Below are 25,844 nucleotides of genomic sequence, written 5' to 3'. Positions count from 1 at the left end.
GGTTTCAGCCCGTCACCATCCTCTACCTTCGCAGTCTTTGGAGAATCCTTGGTCCCGGGAACAGAAGGCTCTCTGGCTAGTCCATCCGGGCAACTCCAATCCAAACTGGGAGTCCATAGTACACACTCCTAGACTAGGAGCCCGCGTCACAAGGAAGAGAAAGACCCTGCCTGTTGTTCTAAACTTTGAAGCCCCTGCTGTTGGCGAGCAGTGGGACAGTTCTGAAGGGCCCCAGTCTGACGGATTATGGGCCTGTGTTTTGCTCATGTCCTGACAGATGTGGATGGCGAGTAGATCTTTAAGCTTATTAGGTTAATCATGCCCCAGCCAGTCAGCACCGAGAGTGTTCTAATATAGAACTTCTCAGCATTTGCTATCTTGGGAAGCAGATTATTTTCGCACGTGCTCATACTTTAATTCTGTTCAGATGCCTGCCATAGGAAACCCAGAGAAATGAGCCGTAATTGCAAAAGGCTCGGCAAGACGTTGTGGGAGGGAAGCAAAGGCTTGCTGATTATAAACCCTGGAGAAGGAGTGACCTTCGCAGCTTAGTAAGGGCAAACCAGTTGAGGGTTCTCGTCTGCTTTTAGCAGGAAGACCCAAATGCTGGGCACAGTGTCGCATGCCTGAAATTCTGCCATTCAGGAGGCTGGGGCAGGAGGATTGCTAAACTGGTTGCACAGAGAATTCCAAGCTAGCCTGGGCTGCAGAGTGAAACGCTGTCTTAAAAAAATGAAAGCAGAGCAAGGCAAAACAAAAACACCAGGATAGACCAGAAAAGCAACAATAGAAAATGAAATCAGAAGCTGGGCGGTGGCGGGGCACGCCTTTAATCCCAGCACTGGAGGCGGGCAGATCTCTGAGTTTGAGGCCAGCCTGGTCTCCAGAGTGAGTTACAGGACAGCCAAGGCTGTTACACAGAGAAACCATGTCTTGAAAAAAGCTCCCATCCCACCCCACCCCACCCCCACCCCCACCCCCCCAAAAAAAGGAAAGAAAGAAAGGAGGAAAATGGAGTCAGATGGGAGAAAGCGTGTTCTTCTTGGCCTGGAGGAGGACGGTGGGGGAAACTCACTGTCATACAAGCTCAAGCCTTGTCATTAGAACCTGAAGTGACTCAGGGTCATGCTCTTCTGGGGAGAGGCTTTCTTTTGAACCATCTTATAGGAAAACAAGCAAATCCTGGGCAGTGGAGTTATTTGCTCCTAAGAACATAATTCTAACACATAATGAGATGTAGTCCCGGCTGGCCTGGATCTTGCTATGTAGATCAGGCTGGCCGTGAACTCACAGAGATCCCCTGCCTCTGTCTCCTGAGTGCTGGGATTAAAAGTGTGCACCACTACATCCAGCTCTAATTCCTTTTAAACGTTGTTGTTGTGGAAGTTTAGAGCAGACACGTCCAATCTACCGTCTAACATGAAATTGGAAACTTATTCCAACGTTGTTGTTGTTGTTATTATTATTTGTAGCTTGATTGCATGTTCTCAAGTGTGAACTTTGTAGAAGACACCATCATGTTGTAATGTCAAAATGTTCTAGAGAGTAAGAGCTTGGCAAAGGGAGATGTGGGTTGACTTGGGGGAAATTATTATTATTAATGTTTTATTTTTGGAGACAGGGCTCGCTGTGTAGCTCAGGTTGGTTTGGGGCTCACCATAGTCCTGCCTCAGCCTTCTAGGTAGATGGGAATTACAGGTGTACGACCATGCAGGCTGAGTTGGGGGAACTTCAGAAAACTATTTAACTCTGCTGAGGAAGAGAATTTAAAAAAAAATAAAATAAAGATAGGGTCGTGCTATGTAGCTAAGGCTAGCTTGAAACACACAGCCCTCCTGCCCTGGCCTCTTGAGCGCTGGGATACAGGTTTGTACCACCATGCCTGGCAGAGGCCATCTTTAAACTGGAGACAATGGTACTTGATTCACTGGGCTCTTTTGGGGGATTGAGTCAATCAATGGTCTGGCAACCACTCAACTCAATTTATTACTCCCCCTAAGACCATGCTTGACCACTTATATTAAAAATCACCTGAAAACTCATAATTTACCAAGGCCTAATCTTTTCTGAAAATTTCTAGAAATATCTGCCAATGGTGTGTTCTGAGCCCTCTGAATCCATCGGGTTTTTTTTTTTTTTTTTTTTTTGCTATCCCCATCTGCATGGAAAAGTCCTATGCTTGGGGCCTGGCTGATTCTCTGAGGCTTCACATTGATATTTCTCTACTCTTAAACATCGTGGTTCCATCTTCCTGCAGAGGGCTAATATTTAACCATTTCTCATTTTTGGACAACTAGCTTATTGTCCGTTTTTAATTTTTATAATAGAAAAAGAAAACTCACACTGGGCATCCCCCGAGGGTGCTGAGATTGGAGCTGATGTTACCACCTTCCCTTTGACTTACTGAGGTCTGTGCAGCCTGGACACCTTGGAAGCAGAAAGGATGGAGAAACCATCTCCCTTGCTCTGAACAAGCGAACGCCTGGGTACTGGGGTTCTGTGCACAGTCCCGTGCCAGTCACAGCCGGTGCCCCAGAGTGCATCATTAATAAAGTTCCCTGATCTGTTTATTTGAAGCAGAGCTCCAGGGAAGCCGAGCTGAGTCAGCGCCTGGGGGTGAGCTACGTTAGGCAGTGAGATGTTTTATTTGTCACCTTCCTGGGCTGGTGGGTAAACACAGACTGTGCGTGAAGACTTTCTTTACATGTGGAGTTCCACATTGAAGAGGAGAGAAAGCTCCTCCGGAGGATGCTTCATGCAAATCTGCTCCTTTGGGGATTTGAGTGTCCCACGTGAGTTATCTGTGTACAAACCTTCGATCCCAATGTCGGAGAACATTTCTAAGCCAGTGATTGAAATCACAGTATTTGCCTGGAGTTCAACTGTCAACACTACCCTTTCCAGGCTGGGTTTCTTGCCTCATACAAACAGTTCAGGAAGCTGTTTATATGTTGCCATTAATTCTGCATTAAGATCAACTTCTTTTTTTTCTTTCTTTTTGAAGGGGTTTCGTTTCACATGCTTAAAACAAAACAAAACAAAACAAAATACCACACCTCCCAGGAGTGAGAATGGGAAATACTTTGGATAAAACTCACATTTAAACATGTACCCTTCGACTCATCAAGTCTAAGAAAAAAATTCAGGAGTATTGAATGTGTATGTCCACAGAGAAACTGGTAGGAGACTATTCATAGTCACCATGTCCATAATGTTCTGAAATTGGAGACCATATTATCGTCTTTCAACAGGGAAGGCTGTTTGATATTTGTACAAAATGGAATACCACTCAGCAATAAAAGGAGGAAACAAACAAAATATATGCAACATGGATAAATTTAAAAATGTTTGTGACCACACGCTGGGCATGGTAGCTCACACTTGTAGTCCTGGATACCTGTTGGGGAATATTGTTGTAAAGTATGTTGCGCTTTTTCCTACTGCTTTTGTTAACAATTCAAAGATGGGTTGATTAAATGAAATTAACCTGCGAGCAGAAGGCTGAGTCAACAAGTAGCTGACAGGAAGTGGTGAGGAACCACGTGTAGCGAGGGTTTTTTTAAGTGGGGGTTGAGAGATGGAGGCTGGGTTTTTTGGAAGATGCCAGCAAAGGAAGAAGTTGGGTGGCAGACCCCCCCCCCCCAAAAGAGCAAAAACAACGACAGATACCTAGGAGGCTGAGGCAGAAAACCTTGAATGTGAGTCTCACCTGCCTCAAAAGGAAAAAAAATTTCCAATTGCAGTGGCACACACCTTTGATCCTAGCACTTGGGAGGCAGAGGCAGGTAGATCTCTGTGAGTTCAAGGCCAGCCTGGTCTACAGAGCGAGTTCCAGGTCATCCAAGGCTGCATATGAGACCCTATCTCCAAGACCAAAACAAAAACCAACCCTCCCTCTCCAAAAACCCCCTTAGCCAGGCATGGTTGGACAGGTCTATAATACCAGGACTTGGGTGACTGAGTCAGAATTGCTGAGTTCATGGCTAGTTGGGCTACAGAGTAAGTTCAAGGCCAGCTGGGCTGCATACTGACATCTTGTCTCAAAACAGAGCAAAACAAAACAAAACAAAAAATGAGTGAAATACTCCAGGCATGGACATATGGAAAGATTCCATTTATATGGTCAAGAGCATATAATGGGAAGAATCATAGGAGAAACTAACCTATGATTATTGATCAAAAGAATGGTTTCTCTAGGAAGAACTATTGATTGGCTATGGACATGGAGAATTTCCTAGGATAGTGGAAACAGTTTATATATATATTGCTCTGGGGAGTGGTTTTCTAGGGATACGTATCCTTAAGTTATACAGTTAGGTCATGCACTTTACCAATACTACACATATACTCCTAATTACAATACAGCAGTGTATACTTTGTTTTGTGTTAGAGTTCTAACTATGACGTTGCTGGTTTTAGGAAGGGTCCCTGTTCTCATTGTCTATTCTTACATGAAAATCTTAAAACACCAAATACTACCTCATGTTTCTGTCCCTGTCATGGAGGTCTCTCCATAGAGCTGCTTGAGTGTTCTTACAATATGGCAGCTGGCTGTCCCTGAGAGCAAAGAAGAGACCACCATACCCTACTTCATGAAGTCAGTTCACTTTCTCCATATTGTGCTCTTCAGAAGACACTAAGAACATTCACACTCAAGAGGAAAGTAAGCTCTACCTTCAGAAGGTCACTAAAAATGAGGTCATAGGTCAAACTATGAAATCCAAAACAGACTCATATATAATATAAATATTATTTTGTAACATGTTTACTCCCTGTCCTTCAATGAGTTAAATAAATTACACTACATTTTGGTTCATATGACCCAGAGCTAATTATCTAGTGTGCTGGCTAATTTTATGTCAACTCAGTAGAGTTATGTGTAAGGAGGGAACGTCAATTGAGAAAATGCCTCCATAAGATCTGGCTGTAAGGCATTGTCTTAATGATCAGTGGGGAAGGGCCCATTCCACTGTGGGTGAGGCCACCCTGGCTGGTGGTCCTGAGTGCTATAAGAAAGCAGGCTGAGCAAGCCATGATGAAGCCAGTAAGCAGGACCCCTCCATGGCCTCTGCATCAGCTCCTGCCTCCAGGTTCCTGCCCTGCTTGAGTTCCTGTCCTGACTTCCTTCAGTGATAAACAATGATTGGGAAGCATAAGCCAAATAAACCCTTTCCTCCCCAAGTTGCTTTGGTTGTGGTATTTCATTGTAGCGATAGAAACCCTAAGAGAGCTAGCAAGAGATCGTTTCAATGTGGAATGAGTTTTGACATGAAACTGAATGCAATTTAAGCATAATCTAGAGTTTTATACAGACAGGCTGGCTGAACTTAATTTTTTGGTTCGCTCCTTTCCCTCAACGAAGTTACCGCTGCAGACTACTGGTGTCGCCATGTACATCAGATACATAATTTAAGTAGTATTCCCACATAAGAAGGTTTTGGTGAATATCTGGACAGTTCTCCTCAGTGAATTTACCCAATTCTCAGGTAATTTAAATAAAGAGTGAACTCCACACAGTACTGATTACCAACTTGAAATACTACACTATTGACACAAGGCTTGGACTGGAAGGTGGCTCAGTGGTTAGGAGTGCTTGCTGCTCTTGCAGAGGACCAGAGTTCAATTCCCAGCAGCCATGTTGGGTAGCTCACAACTGCCTGTAACTCCAGTCCCAGGTGATCTGACTCTCTCTTTTGGCCTCCACTCTCACCCACCCACTCCTAAATAAAAATGGGGAAGTCTTTAAAGGTAGATTTTTATTTTCTTTGTTATTGTCTGTCGGATGCAGGCTAATGTGGAGAACTTTAGTGATGATGGATAAAATCATAACGCTCACCTTTCCAAACTCTCCAAAGAGATGTGTGAAATGATCTAGGATCAGATATTGCTCTATCAGTTCTTGCAAAAGCCCCATCTAATGTGCTTTGTGTTGTGAGATGAAGGAATATGGCCGTCCGCATTGTTTTTCTTAATAAAAATACTATTTAATTAAAAATGTAATTTGAGGCCAGAGGCTTCACACGGGCCATGAATGGAAGACTACATCATTCAACACAAGCCAACAAATGTAGGGAATTTCTGAGCAATTCAATATTGGTATGGACTGGAGAACTTAGCAAAACTTAGTTGCACATATTTTAATAAAAGTGTTTGAAAACTGTAGGCAATATTTTCAAATGAAAACTTGGATATGACTATACATAGCAGCGCTATTCAAAATGAGGATGAAAACCAAGCACAATGTTTATCAACAGATGAATGGATAAGCAAGATTTGGTATGTACATAGAGTGAAATATTGCTCAGCCATAAAAGAGAATGAAATATTTTACATTTTATACCTTGAGTCAACCTTGAAGGCCTTGTATTAAGTGGAAAAAGCTATACATGAGAGTTTTTGTACTGTGTGGTTCCAATCATAGGAAACATGCAGAACTGGAAAATCCATAGAGACAGGAAGCTGACAGGGGTTGTCAACTACTTGGGAGCATAGGAGACGGGGAGTGACTACTTGTTGGGCACAAGATTTCCTTTTGTGGCCATGAAATATTCTGGAACTAGATAGTGGGAGTTGTAAAGCACTATTAATGTACAAAATGTCGATGAAATGCAAACTTAAAAGCTTAAAAGGAAAATCAAAGGGCTGGAGAGATGGTTCAGTGGTTAAGAGCACTGGCTGCTCTTCCAGAGGCCCTGAGTTCAATTCCCAGCAACCACATGGCAGCTCACAACCATCTGTAACTCTAGCTCCAAGGGATCCAATACCCTCATACAGGCAAACCAATTTACATGAAATAAAAGTGAATAAATCACTTTTAAAAAAAGGAAAAATGAAACTCTTTCATCTCTGTTTAGCCATTCTATTTCTGACTCGATATGCACAGAATTTTCTCTACATATATTTCACAACCTAGTTTTTCTCCCACTATGTCATTGGCTTATATTTGATTGTTTTATATACTTGATTTTTTTTTTCAGTATCGAGGGCCGCACCTAGGTCCTCACAGACATTAGGGAAGCATTCTACCACCACACCACATCCCTGGTATTCTTTTTTTTTTTTTCTTTTTGAGGCAGGGTCTTGCTGTCTAAGTCAGGCTTGTATTGAATTTCTGCCTCAGTCACCAGGTAGCTGGGATTATAGGTGCACCATACACTGGCTACAGCATTTTTAACTGCTAAACTATTCCATTGAACTGAAGGCTAATTTCTTTGGTCAGACTAGTATTGAACACTCAGGTCAGATCTACGGTGAATAATGCTGACACATCCTTGTGTGTAATCTTTACCCACATGTGGAACTGTTTTCTTAGAAAAAAAAAAATTAGGCCACGAACGTGTTAAATACCAAATAAGCATTTGAAGAGACTCACAGACTTAATTTCCTTTTTAGGGCAGTTTTGGATTTATAGAACACATGAGCAGAATTCCTGTGCCTCCCTCACTTTCCTACACTGTTTCTCTTACTATAAATGTTCTATTTTACGATGGTACTTTGGTTACAATTAATGAATCAATAACAATACATAATTGTTAAATCACACGCATTCTTTATTCAGACTTAGCGCTTACCATGATCTTTCGTTCTGAGTTCCCATCTCAGGACACATTACATTTGATAACCATGTCTCTTTAGATGCCTGTAGGAGGTAAAGTTTCTCAGAGTTCCCCTGGTTTTGGTGACCTTGACAATTTCGAGGAGTGCTAGCCAGACATATTGTAAGCTATGCTGGCATTTGTCTGTTGGGTTCTCCCATGACTAGATGGGGTCGTCATGGGTGTTTGGAGAGGATGCCTACAGAGGTAATGGGACAGTTTCCTTCCATCATGCAGTCTGTCAACATGATTTGTGACTCTTGAGGATGAGCCTGTTCACCTGGATGTGGTGGCGCAGCTTTTTGTTGTTGTTGTTGTTGTTTTTTTGGTTTTCCGAGACAGGGTTTCTCCGTGTCGTTTTGGTGTTTGTCCTGGAACTCACTCTGTAGCCCAGGCTGGCCTCGAACTCACAGAGATCCGCCTGGCTCTGCCTCCTGAGTGCTGGGATTAAAGGCGGCAGTGGTGCAGTTTATAGAGGGTGCTTTTGTAGAATTATTTCTCCCTCCTGCCATCTGCACTGTTTGGGAATAAGTCACTATGGACAGTCACACATAAGGAGTGGGGAGTTACACTTCCCGAGGGTGTGAACACTTTTAGAGAGAGTGCTGTAGCTTGTGACCCGACTTTCCAGAAAAACAACACCAGGTTGTGATTCCTTGCACCAGTGTGAAAACATCCACATCACTGCAAGCTTGCTAGCTTTGGTTGTGAGTGTTCACAAAAAGTCTCTGTGGATTCAGGAGAGGAATTGCTTCTCATTCTAGTTTCTATTTAAGAATGTGTTTTGTGGCCGGGCAGTGGTGGTACACACCTTTAATTCCCAGCATTAGGGAGGCAGAGGCCAGCCTGGTCTACAGAGCGAGGTCCAGGACAGGCACCAAAACCACAAAGAGAAACTCTGTCTTGAAACACACACATACACACACACACACACACACACACACACACACACACACACACACAAATGCGTTTTGTTCATCACTTACTTATTTTCTCTCAGAAATCGCCTGTACATTTCCTTCATTCATTAAAAGAATGATAGGTTCACTTTTGTTAATCTTCACCATATTGTGCTGGGCAAATGCCTCAGCAGGTGAAGGCCCCTGCTGCTAAGCATGATGACTTGAGTTCAATCCCCAGGACCAGCATGGTAGAAGGAGAGAGCTGACTCCTGTACGTTGTCATCTGACCCCACACACGGTGCCGTGGCTACACACACACACACACACACACACACACACACACACACATACACAAACAAAGTATAATAAAGTTTAAAAAATATTACTTATATTCCTAGTCACTTGTATTATTTTTTAAATTTTGTCTTGCCTTTAAATTTTATTATAGAGTACAGTTAGCATTTTATATCATTGACACTGTCTTTTCCTTGTTATTTTACAGCACATGTATGTATGCATATATGTATGTATGTATGTATATGTATACACAGGTCTGTGTGCATGTGTAGCTCTGTGTAGGTACATATGTACTTCCGTCTGCAAAGACCAGAAGTCCATGGTACTTGTCTTCCCCAATCACTCTCCACCTCATATTTTTGAGACAAGATTTCTCACTGAACATGGAGCTCACTGATTTGGTGAGACTAGCTTGCCATTGAGCTCCTGTTCTGCCTTCCCAGTCTGGGCCTACAGGTATGTGCTGCCATGCCCAGCTTTTATGTAGGCACTGGGGATCAAACTCAGATCTTCTTGTTTGTATAGCAAACACTTTTCCAGCTGAGCCACTTGCCCAGACTAAATTCCTACTTTGTAAACTATTCAGATCTATTTATATTGAAGCAATCACTCTTTTAAAAAGTTGGGCCATGACCCAGGACACCCTGGTTTGATGGATTTGAGCCTTGTTGCAGAAATAGGAAACAATGGATGTATTTCAAGATGGATAACTGTAAGTTACGAACCCTTAGGGGCTTAGGGGACTCTTTAATGCTTTAAGGGATCTCAAAACGGAAGTGAACTGGATGACGTATGATAAGTTCTTGGGCTAAAAAAGAAAATAGAGTGATGAACTAGTAGTCAACTTGACCATGTGTGTGAGCACTGGAGATAAGGATAGAGGGTGGGGAGGCAAGAGCTGCGCTTGTGAGGCCGAGAGACTGGCTTCTCATCGCATTAGTTTGTGGTGTGTTATAGAGTACCATAGTTGAGTGTGGTGGTTTGAACGAAAATGCCCCCAGAGGCTCGAGGGAGTGGCACTATTAGGAGGTGTGGCCTTGTTGGAGGAAGTGTCTTTGAGGTTTCAGAAGCTCAAGGCAGGCCCAGTGTCCCTCTCTTCCTGCTGCCTGACGATTGGCTCCTTCTCCAGCACCATGTCTGCCTGTGTGCTGCCATGCTTTCCACTGTGATGACAATGGGCTAAATCTCTGAACTGTAAGCCAGCCCCAATTAAATGTTTTCCTTTATAAGAGCTGCCATGGTCATGGCGTCTCTTCACAGCAGTAGAAACCCTAACTAAGACATCAGGGTCTCACCGTCCCCACTTTCAAGTTGTGCTACAGAGCTATAGTAATACAACCAGCATGATATTGGCACGAAAACAGATTCGTTGATCAATGGAATCAAATTGAAGACCGAGACATAAGTCCATACACCTATGGGCACCTGATAAAGGAATCAGATGGAATAAAGACAGAATCTTGGACAAATGGTGTTGGTCAAACTGGATGTTGGCATGTAGAAGAATGCAAATAGATCCATACTTATCACCCTGAACGAAACTCAACTCCAAATGGATCAAAGATCTCAACATAAAACTAGGTACACTGAACCTGATAGAAGAAAAAGTGGGGAGTAACTTTGAATTCATTGGCACAGGAAAAGACTTTCTTAACAGGACACCAATGGCACATGCACTAAGATCAACAATTAATAAATGGGACTGCAGGAAACTGAGAAGTTTCTGTAAGGCAAAGGACACTGTCATTCAGACAAAGTAGCAGCCTACGGAATGGGAAAAGATTTTTTTACCAACTGCACATCTGATAGAGGGCTAATATCCAAAGTGTATAAAGAACCAAAAAAAAAAAAAAACAAAAACAAACAACAAAACTAGATATCAGGAAAACAAATAATCTATTTTAAAAAAATGGGGTACAGATCTAAACAGGGAATTCTCAATAGCGGAAATTCAACTGGCTAGGAAACACTTAAAGAATGTTCAACATCCTTAGCTGTCAGGGAAATGCAAATCAAAACTACTTTGAGATTTTGCCTTAAACCTATCAGAATGGCCAAGATCAATAAAGCAAGTGACAGGCCATGCTGACAAGGATGTGGAGTAAGAGAAACACTCATTCATTGCTGGTGGGAGTGCTGACTTGTACAGCCACTGTGGAAATCAGTGTTCCTCAGGAAGATGGGAATCAATCTACCTCAAGATTCAGCTATTCCACTCCTGGGCATATACCCAAAGGATGCTTCACCCTACCCCAGAGACACTTGGTCAACCATGTTCATCGCTGCTCTAGTCACAATAACCAGAAATCAGAAACAAGCTACATGTCCCTCAGCAGAAGAATGGATAAAGAAAATGTGGTACATTTACACAGTGCAGTTTACACAGTTTTTAACCATTAAAAGAAAGATCATGAATTTCACAGGTAAATGGATGGGACTAGAAAAAAATCATCCTGAATGAGATATCCCAGACCCAGAAAGACAATACAAGGTACATAGTTACTTATATGTGGGTATTAGCTGTTAATGATTAATAAGCTACAATCCGAGAATCCCAGAGGTTAGGTATAAAGTAAGGGACTAGAGAGGACAGATCTCCTTAGGAAAAGGAAATAGAATAGATAGCTGTGGATGGGTGGTGGTGGTGGTGCTGGAATGGGAGGGTTAAGTGGTGATAGGGAGGGAGGAGAGGGATGATGGAGGGAATATGGGGAGAGACGGCTAAAATTAAGGGCCATTTGTGGGGTAGAATGGAAACCTAATACACGCAGAAGCTTCCTAAAACTATGCATATATGTAGGCTATCTAAACAAAATCGCCAAACAATGGGGAGTCAGAGCCCAACAGGCTATCTCTTGTCACCAAATGAAGCTTTTAATACTGGGACTGGGTTATATCTAATTGAGTTGTTGGCCAAAGGGGTCCCATGGGAATCCCCAAACAACCCAGGCTGTTGCCAAGACTATAGTTTTCTGTCCACAAACGGATGTCAAGGTTTCATGGCTGAAGACAACACCTGCCTACCTCATTGAACATGGAGCAGTCAAGTTAGTGCCTGCATAGAGTTTTCACTCCTACATTCTAGCGCTTTATGGAACAGGGAGGTACTCTGTATGCTACCAAAAGAAGAACATAGACACCAACCCAACCACAAATGCTTTGTTCTACAATGGTGTCCTGCCTGTACGATACGCTATGGCAATGGTGGTATACAGCTTGTGGGAGTAACCACCCCATATCCGGTTTGACTTAAGGCCTACTCCATGAGATAGAACCCACATACTGCTTGAGTGACCAACAACCAGAGCCCAGGGACTCAGGGTACAACCAAATGCTACTGTTCTGAAAAAAAAAAAAAAAGTAGCAACAAAATGATTCCTAATGACACTCTGCTACTCATGGGTCACTGCCTTGCTGTGCCGTCATCAGAGAAGCTTCCTCCTGCAGCAGATGGGAACAAACACAGAGACCCACCGCCAGACAATATGCAGAGAGTGAGAGAGAGACCTTGGAACACTCAGCCCTAAATGGGATGTCTCCATTAAGGTCTTCCCCTCAGAGCTCAGGGAACTCTGCAAAAGAGGATGAAAAGTGTAGGAGGCTGTGGGGATGGAGGACACCAAGAAAAAAAGGCCTTTTAAGTTCACAGAATCACCACACGTATGAACGCACAGGGTTTGAGGCAGCATGCACCGGCCTGCACTGGCCTGCACCAGCCCGTACCGGGTCCTTTGCATGTATGTTATGGCTTCGAATTTAGTGTTTTCATGGGATTTTTGAATGTGTAAACAAGTGGATCTTTGTTTTCTTGTGCCTTCTCTTGGGCTCTTTTCTTTCTCTCTCTCTCTTTTTTGGTCCAATTCCAGTGTGTTAGTTTTTGTTATATCTTAAATCATTTTATTTTAATATTAAAACCCCCTGAATTTTGCAGGAAAAAAAAAATCAAATTCAGTAAAAACATTGAACTTAGTGGTATGACTTTTTAGTGTGATTTTAAAAAACAACAAACAATCAAACAATAACAGAGCCTCATCTCGAAGCCCTGGTTGACCTGGAACTGGCTATGTTCCAAACTGACCTGGAACTCATAGGGATCCACCTGCCTCTGCCTCTTGGGTGCTGGAATTAAAGGTGTGCATTACAATGGCTGGCCTTTTTGATGTTCTTTAACACACTTTTTGGGTTTTGTTTTGTTTTCTGGTTTGTGTGTGTGTGTGTGTGTGTGTGTGTGTGTGTGTGTGTGTGTGTGACAGAGAGAGAGACACAGAGAGAGAGAGAGAGAGAGACAGAGACAGAGACAGGGTTTCCCATGTAGCCCTACGTTGCCTGGAATCCCTATGTAGACTATGTAGGTTGGCTTGGAACCTATGATGACCCCTACATCTCCAGTTCTGACCTCACACGGGTAAACCACCATGCCCAACCATTTATTTTGATTTTCAAGACAGAGTCTCAGTACACAGCTAGGCCTGACCTTGACATTCCAAGTGTATGAAACATCACCTGGCTAAATGACATTTTTTCGGGGGGGGGGGAGGGGAGGGGAGCAGTCCTTAAGAGCACTGAAATTGTTTAGAAGTTTAGATTATAATTTTATAGATTATTTTGTCATGTAGATTTGCTTATTTCCTCACAAATGGATTTAGATGAAACAATTATGTTAAGGATTTTATGTGAGTAATGCTGTCTTTCTAAAATAATACAACAAAGCAAGCCAAACACTGTAGTCTGAGTAGTTTAAACAATCAGAATTTACTTCCAAAGTTCTGGAAGTCCAAGGTTCAGGTTCAAGCTTGATTTCTTCCAGCCCCACCCCCTTTTTTGGCTCATAAATGACTGTCCTGTCTAACATCTCTTAGTCTCTCTTCTGTGTGTGTCCATGCATGCCAGGATGCAGAATGGGGAATGAGTTATTCCACCTAAGGACACCAGTCACACTGGACTGGAAGCCACCCTAATGCCTCACTTAAGTACCCCTTTGAAGGTTCTGTCCATAGCACGGTCATCTTCTCATGCGCCTTCTTCTGTGTTCACACTCTCCAGACTTCCTCAGAGCACCCAGGGCACCTTTATGCACAGCCATGACGGCCACTGTTTCAGGGGACCTGCTTCTGGAACCCTCAACGTCTAAACCAGAAGGCTGCACTCTGGAGTAAGGCAAGGAGGTCTGAAAGGAGACAGTATTAGACAGAACATCAGAGTCTGGGGAGTGTTTGGAGGGAAGCCACAGGGTCCTCTCTGAGCAGGGCTTCTTCGTGTCTGATCTCAAGCCTCACCTGAGAGTGCAGAGTTTGAAGATTGGGTAGAACTGTCTCTTGTGTTGACATTGGCAGCGTAGGAATCGTGTCTGTCTATAAAAGAATGAGAAGCCCCCCTCCTCCCACCTCTGCTGCCTCTGTCTCCCACAGGTCCAAGTGGCATGGAGGGCAGTATGACGTTCTAAAGCAGCGGTCCTCAACCTGTGGGTCACAACTCCTTTGGGGGTTGCAGATCGGATATCTACATTACTATTCATAACAATAGCAGAATTACAGTTATGAAGTAGCAATGAAATAATTTCATGGTTGGGGTCACCACAGCGTGAGGAACTGTACTAAAGGGTCACAGCATTAGGACAGCTGAGAACCACTGTTCTCAAGACTTCCATGCAAAATAAACTTTTCTTCAGAGCAAGAAAGAGTACATGCCAATGAGTCAGTCTAGGATGAGGTGTGGGAACCAGGTAAGAACATAAGGGCACTCTGAGGACAGAGAAGTCATGTTACACAAGTCTCCTAGGTCCATACAGGTATCTAATTTTTCTAAAAAATTATTTATTTTCAAAAAGTATGCTTACAGCTGACTCTTTATCTTCTCTTAAGACTTTACTTTTGATCCTTCACAAATACGGCAGGTTTAGTACCAGATACAGTTTTTATCAAGTCCTTAAGTATAATGTAAACCCTAAGCATATGTATTAACTTAAAAAACTCCGAATCACTACTGCATCTTTTTATTATCCGTGTATATTATATACAGTGCTGGGTCTCATGAGGACAATGTATTTCAAGTACATGATAGCCCAGGCTGACCTGAAACTCGCAGTGATCATCCTGCCTCTTTGTCCTAAGAGGAACACCTGACACCTGTGATATCCAGATGCAGACGGTACAAATTAACACGAAGAAGGAGACCCATTATACAAGCCCCCAGGAGCTTAGATTGAATTCCAGAGAAGAAGGAAAAAAAAAAGAAAAGAGAATTTCCATCCTAATTGTGAGTGAATTATGAACTTGAATCGACTAAAGACATGGCTGTGTTTGAAGAAGTTTATCTGAAAGTAGCTAGATTAAATTTTCTCTGCTTTGAGGCAGAACAGAGACTCAGGGGGAAGAAATTACACTCAATTATAGGAAAATAGAGAAAATTACATTTTTGCACACTCAAGTCAGCGCTGTGAAATTTGTGTTGGCTTCGATAATTACAGGCAGCCAGGTGTCAGTAAAACCTCAAGTACAGACCCAAGGATCATTATGGGCAGTTTTTCCAAGTTATTACCTGTTTCATGCTGTAACTGAGAAGGTCAATGTGCTTGTCTCATCACTAGACATCATGACCACGTGAATTCGAATTTCTGTTCAAAATCTTTAGAAAGCAGAGTCAGGCTTTGGAGGTCGAGAAAGCTTACTCTTTCCAAGTTTTCAGAGGCCTGGTCCAGATTATAGCCTCTGACTAACGTGAAGAAAATAGGAAGTTGCAGGTGGCGTCGGAATCCCATTAGCACCTGTGGATGATCCCCCCCCCCCCCCACCTCTTTCCACCACCACCACCGAGACCAGATGTGCCTTAGGAGGACTCCTGCTTTTCCCAGGCAAGAACCACAGAGGGCGAGGGAGGAGTGTGAGCTTGGCTATTAATTCTCTCATCTTCCGGTCCTGGTCTCCGTGGTTTAGTTGCAGACCCCTTTGGAAGATTGTAGCTCCTGTCAGGCTGCCTTCTCCACACGTTGATGTATCTCCTCTGGACTCCTTATGTTTCAGTCTAGGATAGAAATGCACTATTAGCCAGGCGGTGGTGGTGCCTGCCTTTAATCCCAGCACTCGGAAGGCAGAGGCAGGTGGATCTTTGAGTTAGAGGCCGACCTGGTCTAGAGATAGTTCCAGGATAGCTAGAGCTGTTACAGAGAGAAACCTTGTCTCAAAAAACAAAGCAAAACAAAAATAAAACAAACAAAATACAAAAAAAAAAAATTGAGAAAGAAATTCACCATTAAACTTCTCTTTCCCATGGGAAGTCTCCTAAAGCTTCGTCTACAAGCCTGGAAGTCATGCCTTTTGTAAACTCTGAATGCTGTCATCTACTGTGGTGTCTTGGCTGATGCTCTGGGGACAGTTATGGGACATCCCGTGCTGTCTGCATGGATTAGGCGGTGGTATACAATATTGGTGGAGAGCAGGGAATGGTTTTCTTATACAGACAAATTTGAAGCCGCATGTGAGAAGGATTGTCGATTTTTTTTTTTTTTTTACTTGATGAGCCTGCTCTAGTAAAAGTTCTGAATGTGGTTCAAAGTCTTTCAACTCTCAGATTCTTCATTATAAACAGTAAATCCTATAGATGTGAAAAACGACAATCAATACAAAGTTCTGGATGTGAACGCGCTGGTGGTTCTGTTCAGAGCAAGCAATAATGACTCCCGAGCTGAGTGCTTTTATTAAGTTGACAATAGCTGAGAATTCACCTTTGGAGAGAAGGAGAGAAGGTCGGGGCAGCTTGCCATGTTGAGCCTCTGATCTATTATAGCCAGTGGTATTATTTCAATAGAAATTGTGGTTCTTCCAGCTCCTAGGCAATAGTTTCCCATTTGCAGAAAATTCAAGAAGCTTGAAGGCCTCTATGACCTTGATATATAAGACAGAGGGACACTGCCTTAATTTTTCAACGTTCTACTTTTTCATTAGCTGAACACTTTGGTCTAAAAATAACATATTATCCTGATAACTGGAAGAGCATTTTTTTTTTTTTTTTTTTTTTTGGAGGGGGCATGCTTGGTGGGTAGCATCCTCCTGGATACCACACAGCAACAGTTGGGTCAAAAGGCTTATGGTTCAGTGTGCCGAGCGTGGACCGTGGGGTTGTGTGTCAGGTTTACTTCTCCGGTACCGATACTGGGAAAGCCACTAAAGATGATTCTCATCTGAAAGGTTGACTTTATCTTTCCGGAGACTTGCTACAACTTGAGAACTCTGGGCCGGTCACAGGCGGGAGTGATGTCATTCTGAGCATAAAGTTGATGTGCTGGAGAGAAACTCCACAAAGACTCAGCGCTGTCCCGTTTCCCGCCCTGTTCCCAAGAGCACACCAGGAGAGGGCAGCTTCAAAGCATTGGGGGTACCCTTTGTCTCTTATTAATCAAAGGAACTCCTCCAGCCTCATCTTGGCTGATGTGACAATTCAGGCAAAGATGGTTGTTTTGTCCTCCCAAGGTGGGTCCTGGTAACAACGACACATAGCCAAAGGTACTCAGTTACTTCAACCAGACTCCTGCAGCCCCAGTTTTTACCATGGGGAATCCCATGATGTCAGTGAAGCTTTGTCCCATGAACATACCCGAAGAAATTGGATCCAGCTTCAGAAAAGCTGATGTGGAGGGAGGCCTGAGTGGAAATTCAGGGTGACTGATTTCTGTAGTAACTTGTCACTGTAAGAGTCTCTAAAACCATTCTGACTTCTTCCCTGCTGGGAAGTCAAGGGCTTGTAGGGGTAACTAAGGTTCTTCCCCTGTCCTAATCCTGCCTTGACTAAGCGGTAAGTTAAGGGTTTTAATTAATAGTGCCTGGCCCTTTAAATCTTGTATCCATAGCACCCTAGCCATGTCATTGTTATGCATTTGTTGCCTGTAGGGATGTTGGCTAGCTGGGACACTCAAAGGGGACTCCATCAGAGGGAGGCAAGCTAAAGCCTGCTGTTACCACCTTGGCTTTCTGTAACTGGAACCTACCTAGGGCCTGAGGGAGCCCATTATGAAAACACTCATATCCATATGCTCCCAACTAACACGCTAAGCAATTTGGACTCTATTAAGGAAGGTCCATGAGGGACCGATATATTTTTTTTTCTGGGTGACATTGAGAAGCCGGTCACATGATTTGGGTAAGTCATAGTATAAATGAATCTGTCTACTCAGAGCTCTGGTGAAACTCATTTCTGCGAAGGCATAGGTGGATGACCTGAATAGAGCACACAGAACAACCTCAGACAAATGAATGCAGGCTTCAGTAATTGGATGCAGACACCACCCGGCCATGTAGACAGATGTCAAAGAAATACATCTTTTTTTTTTTTTTTTTTTTTTAACATATATATAGTACATGATCAGGAAGTGAGGGCAGTACTCCAAACCTGAGCAGAGTATTGAAATTCCTCCACAGTCTATTCTTTCTGTTGATAATTGTTGAATTATTGATAACATTATTATTAAAGAAGGTCCATAGTTTACAACATCAGGTTATAAATTATATGGTTTTCGACAAATGTATAACATCTTCACCATTATAGTGTTAGAATAGTGTCCTTGTCCCCAAATTCCTTGCGTGCACCATTCCATCCATCCTTCCTACTCTTCCCTAATCCTGGTAACCACTGAGCACTTATTTATTTATTTGTATTTTGGTTTTTTTGAAACAAGAGTTTCTCTGTTTAACAGCCCTGGTGTCCTGGAACTCACTCTGTAGACCAGGCTGGTCTCGAACTCACAGAGATCTGCCTGCCTCTGCCTCTTGAGTGCTGGGATTAAAAGTATGTGCCACCATCCCAAGCCCACAGAGCATTTAATTCTTTACCATAGTTTCATCTTTTCTAGGATGCCAGCTGGAAGGGAGTTGCCTTCACTACTGCCCATGCCAACTGGAATGCCACTTAGCTGAAGACATGCAATATATAGTCAGGCTGACTTTTCTCTTTGAACAATATTCACTTAAGCTCCCCCTTTGTCTTTTTGTGGCTCAATAGCCCATTACTTATTGTTGCTAAATATTGTGTTTTCCCCACAGTTTATCCATTCATCTACTAAACACAGAGGATACTTTAGTTGCTCTAATATTTGGATTTAGTTGTGTGTGTGTGTGTGTGTGTGTGTGTGTGTGTGTGTGTCTAGCTGCTGTGAGTCTAGCTGCTGGCTCACAGGGTCAGACTATAAGGAACTACCAGGCTGTGTTCTAAAGTGTCAGGACCATTTTGCAACCTCCTTAAGTAATGAACGGGAGTTCTCCATGCTCCATACTCCTCAGCCTTTGTTAGTGTTGGGAATTTTAGTTCTTCTAATAGATGTACAGTGGTATGTCATTCCTTTTTTGATTTCGAGTTCCCAATGACTTACATTGTTGTTCATATACTGATGGTCCACACCTGTTTCTTCTTTGGTGAGGTGTCTGTTCTGATCTTTTGCTCATTTAAAGAATTTGAATTTTCTTATTATTGCGTTTAGAGAGTTCTTTTGGATGACATCAGATATGTACTTTGTCAAGTTTTTGGCTTTACAAAGTTTTTGGCTTGTGTTTTCATTGTTTTAACATGGCCCTTAAATATTATTTTATTCTGTGTGTGTGCGCGCGTGTGTGCATGCGCGCGTGCATGCTCACATGTGGATGTTGGTGAAGACCATGAGAGGGTATTGGGTCCCCTGGAGCTCGAGTTACAGGAGGTTGGGAGTCTCCTGACACTGCTACTGTGGACCAAACTCCAGTAGGCTGCTCTTAACCAGTGAGTCATGTTTGTAGCTCCCCTCAATACCGTCTCTTGAGGTTTTTTTTTTAGAGTTACATATTTCATTTTATGGGTATGAGTGCTTTGCCTACATGTATGTGTATGTACCACATACATGCCTGGTACCTGTAGAGGTCAGAAGAGGGTGTCGGATCCCTTGGCACTGGAGGTATAGATGGCTGTGAGTCACCAGGTGGATGCTGGGAACCAAACCCTAGCCCACAGCAAGAGCAAGTGCTTTTAACCACTGAGCCATCTCTCCAAGCCCCTGAAGATGGACTTTTATAGATCAGAAATTATTAATTCCAGTGAAGTCCAGCCCAATTCTGGCTTTCATGGATTATGCCTTTGATATTGCTTCGAAGAAGTTGTCATTGAATCCAGGAGGACCTAGATCTTTTTCCTGTGCTGTCCTCTGGAAGTCGTATGGTTCTGAATTCTAACTTATTTCTGTGCTCTATTTGTTAGCTAATTTTTGTGAAAGGTGTGAGGTAAAACTATCATTTTTCTCCCCATTGAGTTGACTTTTCTCCTTTATCCACGATTCAGGGACTATGTTGGAGTGAGTGTGCTTCTGAGATATTTCTTGACTTGTTAATTCTTCCAGTTCCATACTATCTTTTCTATAGCTATAGTTTATCTTAATTCCTGTAATAAAATTTTAGGTTGGGCTGTGTCAATTCTCCTAGTTTATTTTCTCCTAAATAATGTGTTGGCTTTTCTGGGTCTTTTGTACTTTATTTTGGGACCCCTTGGGGTTTCTGGGCTGAGGATTCAGTGCATCAGTGTGCTTAAGTGGTGGCCCATTTGCCTCTGCAGCTGAGACCTGAGCTTGCTTGGTGACTTTATAGCAGAGCCGTATAGATTGCACAATATCACTGGATATGGCCTGCAAAGATGCTCCTCCATCCCTGCTATTGAGCTGGTGAAAATATAACTTCTTAGTAGGCGTGTGGTATGTCACTAATAAGCTGAACTTGAGAGGTTCTCTGCCAGAAAGTCTAGATTAGGGCATGGGTGAAGCTGGAAAAACGTTAAGTGTGAGTACCACATGGATCAGGGTACCTAGGGTAGGCAGCAAGCCCCTGAGCATGTTGATGGATGGAATATCACTCTGGCAAGTGGCACAGCTGTTCTTCTCTACTAGGACTGTGCTTTTATCCAGTGGACGCATATCTCAAAGATTATATACTAGTATATCATTATATAATGGCCAGTGGTTAAGATGGTAATGTGGGTATTCTTGTTATACTGCCAAGTGGTTAATGAGAAGACGAGAAAGGCTGGACAACAGAGCTCCATCCCTGAGGACATCGGGGCAGCTTATCTCAACTTCATTTTGAATGCAGGTCATCACCATGGAGGATAGTTTAAATACGAAGACTAAGCTGTCTCGGAGGGAAACCATTTGTAAAATCCACTTACCATTCTTAAAAATCTGAGCTACCCAAGTCCTGGAATCCCGAGGCAACTTTATTTTCAGTTGCTAAATTTTACTTCAAAATGTTTGGGTTCTTCTGTCTGCTTGCAACGGGGGTTGTTTTGGTTCTGTATCGTGTGTAACAGGTACTGGGGCATAGGGAAGGGACAGAGCTGACAGTCCCCACTCTTTCCCTCATTGGAAACTCATGGTGGTTTTTTTCTCGACCCTATAGGGCAGTGTCTCTGGCTGTTAATGTGACATCTGAGGTCATTCGAAGCCCTAACTTATCTTTCTAGTTCATTTCGTTGTTTCTTCCTGTTAGCTCTGCTCCAGCTAGACTGTTCTGGCTTGAATGTTGGTATCCCCTCAGGTCCCCAGGTGAGAGTTCTTGGGGGGTGATACCTTTAGCATTTAGTGCCTTTGTAAGAAAGCTCACTTCCCTTTCCACCAGGTGAGGGCAGGGTGAGGAAGGTGGCTGTCTTGGTTAGGATTTTCTATGGCTGAGAAGAGACACCATGACCATGGCAACTCTTATAAAGAAAACATTTCATTGGGATGGCTTGCTTACAATTTTAGAGGGTCAGTCCATTATCACCATGGCAGGGAGCATGGCAGCATGCAGGCAGACCTGGTGCTGGCTACATCTTGGCTTGCAGGCATCAGGAAGTCGACTCCAACACTGGGTGGTATCCTGGTCATAGGAAACCTCAAAGCCTGCCCCCACAGTGACACACTTCCTCCAACAAGGTCACACCCACTCCAACAAAGCCACACCTCCTGATAGTGCCACTCCCTGTGAGATTATGGAAGCTGGTTGTATTCAAACTACCATAATGGCCATCTACAAACTAAGATGAAAATCCTTTCCAGACTCAGAATCTGTTTGTACCCTACCTTAGGCTTGCCAGCCTCCAGGCCCGAGATAAGTCTCTAGAGTATAAGTCTGCCCTAGTCTCTACCGGTAGCCAGAATGGACCAAGGGTTCTTCCATAAACTCCTAAGTACATTTTGAACTTTCTTCTGTCTTTCTGCTTTCTCTCTTGCCAAGCATCATGGTTAAGAGTTTCATCTCTGGGGGCTTGAGAGGTACCAGAGATTAAGAGGTTAAGAGCACTTGCTGTTCTTTCAGAGGACCAGAGTTTGGTTCCTAGCCCCCACACGGTGGCTCACAAGCATCTGCAACTCCAGTTCCAGGGGATCTGATGCCCTCTTCAGACCTCTGCTAGCCCTAGGCACACACATAGTTCATACGCATACAGGCAGGCAAAACACTCACATACATAAAATAAAAATAATCTTTAAAAAAAATTTTACCTCTGGATCAGGGCGATCCAGGTTTCAGATCCTGGCTCTGCTGCCTAGTGTGTGCACTTGGGTGAATTGCCTGCCTTTCTCCCTGCCCAGTTTCTTAAACTGGACCTATGACTTTCCATGGGTTGTCTAACTGAATGTAGGAGGGAAATGGACTGTTGAGTGGGAAAACATAGTAAGCCCCATTCTATACCTTGATTTCTCCAAATGGAGAATGAAACCTGAATTATGTTTCATTCATAAAGATCTAGAGGGCTGAAAATACAAGCCACAGCATACACAAAGCCTCCAGGCCAGCTAGCTCCTATTTGCCTAACCGCATCTCTTGATGCTCCCCATGAGCTAAGGACGTCTCTGTATGAAACCTTTCCTGAGCCCATCAGTCTACCAGGCAGAAAGTCTCTTCTTGGAAAGTTCTGAGGGCTAGCTCATTTCCTTGGCGGGTGTCTGGCTTTCTTGTCCGGCACTTGTGTCTTTGGCCGATCATGCGTTAATGAATATCACACTGAGTCGAGTCTGCGCGTAGTGAACCACATCGGGAGGTGCAAGAATCCTCTGATCTGACTTTACAAAGGAGCAGACTGTGGTTCGGGGACATTAAGAGTCGCAACAGGGATGGCAGAGTTAGGGAGAGACGATCCTGGGGCTCCTGTTTGGGCTGCCCATGGTGGCCCGTGGTCATGGCAGTCTCCCTCCTTTACTGGAAAGCTAGCGTGAACTAAGTTAGACCTGGTCACAGCTTCTATGCTGCCCTTGGAGTCAGAGGCACTCAATGTATTTCTGGTAATTTGCTGGACCCAGGTTAGCAATTTCCAAGTGCTATTCAGGGCCTTAAGGTCCTGACTACCTTGATTATGAAAAACGCATTGCATGCTGTATTTTGGTGGGCCTTTAAAAGCAGACTATAATAACTCCTTACTCTTGTGTTGAACTCCACATGAATCTGAAAAAGCAGTTCACATTTCTTCTTCCCCTGACTGTTCCCTGTGGTCTCAAATAGGCTTAGATGGGGGATGCCAGAATCACTCTCATTATCAATGCTGTTTTTGTCGCAAAAGGAGACTTTCTCGTAACTCAGAACCAGCTAATTGACCTGTCAATGGCTTTCTTTGGTTAGGTGAGTCATTGGATGCTGCTGACAGGAGCAACCTCAGTGTAGCTCCAGGAGGGTCTGATATTCTCTCAACTCCTAATCCCAGTGTCGGTAAAGCCATCGATGGGCTATCATGACCTGGGGTGGAACTGTGTTGGTTTGGAAACAGCTAATAAAAAGACACTTCGGTGATACACAAAGCCCTTGCACTATCAAGCGTGTGTGTATGCACATGGAAGGAAGGCATGCGCTATGGTTTCTTGAGGCCTTGGTTGGAATAATCTATCTTGATTGGGATTGAGGAGACTGAATATTTCCCGAGTGTGTTCTATGCCAGCGACTGTTTGGGGTGTTTGTGATAGAGCAGCAACAGAGGTCAATTAAAATTCTCGCCCTCTTGGAGCTCTTTTGGAACAAAACACAAACAAAACCTTTTTAGTATAGAAGAGTTCATACCACAAAAGAAGAGAGGGTGGCCCACTCATCATTCAACATTAATTATTACTATTTTATAATTGTTGTTCATCTGTCTTCCCTTCCTGGCATTTACTGGTAATGAGACACCTTAAAGCTATCTCAGGCAGGAGACATTTATCCTATACCCCAAAGTGTTGAATAGATAAAGATTTTTAATAAAACTATAACTGCAATGTTATTATCATAGATAACAGAATTAATAAAAATTTCTTGATATAACATAATATCCACTTTGGATTAAATTTTCTCCAGTGATCTTAAGAATATTCTCTTTCCTTCCTTCCTTCTCTTCTTCTTCTTCTTCTTCTTCTTCTTCTTCTTCTTCTTCTTCTTCTTCTTCTTCTTCTTCTCTTCTTTTCTTCTTCTTCTTCTTCTTCTTCTTCTTCTTCTTCTTCTTCTTCTTCTTCTCTCTCTCTCTCTCTCTCTCTCTCTCTCTCTCTCTCTCTCTCTCTCTCTGTGTCTCTCTGTCTCTCTGTCTCTGTCTCTAACAAGGCTTCTCACATTGTAGTGCAGGTTGATGTGGAACTCATCATGTAGCCCAGGCTGAAACTCATGGAAAGTCTCCTGCCTCAGCCTCCCTGGTGCTAGGATTATACATGAGGCATGGTGCCTGGCTCGAGTTTTTCTAATATGTATTTGTTTGACTCTAGATCCAGACAAGGTCTGCATACTAGGCTAATGGATAGGGCTCTGAACTCTTCTGCTCTGTGGCACTTCCTCTGAGCTCTTTTGTTGGCTGTAGGAATGAGTTCTTGATTCTGTAGAAATTCCCATGTATGAATTGGTTGATTGCATCTTTATGATTTTTTTAATGATATTTCTTCATGCTTCGCCTCTTTTGTAAAATGATAGCTATACAAAGAGGTCTAGTTAATGTCAGCTTCAATGGTAGAAAGGAGACCACTGAACTAAAATCCTCATGGAAAGTGGCTTCATGCTATTTATGTGTGCCAGAGATGTTTCTAGAGGTACCTTGGTGGCTAGAAATTTAAATAGCTGAGGTAAAAAAGGTAGTTTTTTGTATGTATGTTTGTGGAGGTCAGAGGTCAATGTTGGGTGTCTTCCTCAATCACTCTCCACCTTCTTTTGAGACTGTGTCTATCACTGAACCTGGAACTCACTGATTTTAATATGGATGGCTGGCTTTATTTAATAAGGAGGGAACCCCAGGGATCTCCCTGTCTCTGCCTGCCCAGTGCTGGGGTTATAGGCCCATGGTGTCACAGCCAGCTTCTTATGTGGGGCTGGGGATCTGAGCTCAGGCCCTCATGCCTGTGTGGAAGGCTCTTCTCTAACTAAGCCATCTCTCCAACTCCTGAAAAAAAAAGTTCTTGTGCCACAGTGGCAGTTCTGATTGTAACGCTAAGAAACATGCCCGTTGTCCCTCCTTTGTGTTAGCATGTAAAGACGGCCTTTGAAAGTGGTGGTTCTGTCTGGTCTTTGGCAGTGATGCCAGTCATGTCCCTGTGAGCAGCAAGTTGGGTGTGGTAGTTTGAATGTAATTGGCCCCCATAATCTCATAGGGAGTGGCGCTATTAGGAGGTGTGGCTTTGTTGAAGTGGGTGTGGCCTTGTTGGAGGAAGTGTGTCACTGTAGGGGCGGGCTTTGAGGTTTCCTATGTTCAGGATATCAATGAGTGTGACAGTCGACTTCCTGTTGCCTGCAAGATGTAGCACTCTCAGCTCTAGCACCACATCTGCCATGCTCCCTGCCACTATGCCAATGGACTGAACCTCTGAAACTGTAAGCAAGCCACCCCAATGAAATGTTTTCTTTGTAAGAGTCGCCAGGGTCACGGTGTCTCTTCACAGCAATGGAAGCCCTAACTGAGACACTGGGTTTGAAAACAATTCATCTGTTCTTATTGGGAGCTAAGGCTAACTAACAAAGGATAGAATAAACTTACAGGACGGTGTGAGTGTAAATGAGGCCCCGAATCAAGCGTATTTGAGGGTGGCCTTCAGGGTTTATTTTGTAAAAGGTATCCAAATATTTAAAATGTG

General features: G+C 43.3%; 1 protein-coding gene and 1 long non-coding RNA gene across 2 annotated transcripts in view; one reads left to right on the top strand and one right to left on the bottom strand.

Moving 5' to 3' along the window:
* Positions 1-15,088: 15,088 nt before the first annotated feature.
* On the bottom strand, positions 15,089-16,522 carry LOC131897453 (uncharacterized). Its single transcript, XR_009375695.1, has 2 exons — positions 16,041-16,522; positions 15,089-15,814 (listed from the first exon to the last, which is right to left on the bottom strand). It is a non-coding gene; the product is annotated as an uncharacterized LOC131897453 (long non-coding RNA).
* A 1,156-nt stretch (positions 16,523-17,678) lies between these two features.
* The window catches only part of Clip4 (CAP-Gly domain containing linker protein family member 4), a 78,021-nt gene continuing 69,855 nt past the window's right edge, over positions 17,679-25,844 (top strand). The window contains exon 1 of the mRNA XM_059248697.1: positions 17,679-17,926. The gene's annotated coding sequence lies outside the window, so the exon portion shown is untranslated. The remainder of the gene's footprint in view (positions 17,927-25,844) is intronic.

This window comes from Peromyscus eremicus, chromosome 22 (assembly GCF_949786415.1).
Source record: "Peromyscus eremicus chromosome 22, PerEre_H2_v1, whole genome shotgun sequence".
In the NCBI taxonomy this organism is placed as follows: Eukaryota; Metazoa; Chordata; class Mammalia; order Rodentia; family Cricetidae; genus Peromyscus; species Peromyscus eremicus.
This window is presented reverse-complemented; position numbering and strand designations above follow the sequence as displayed.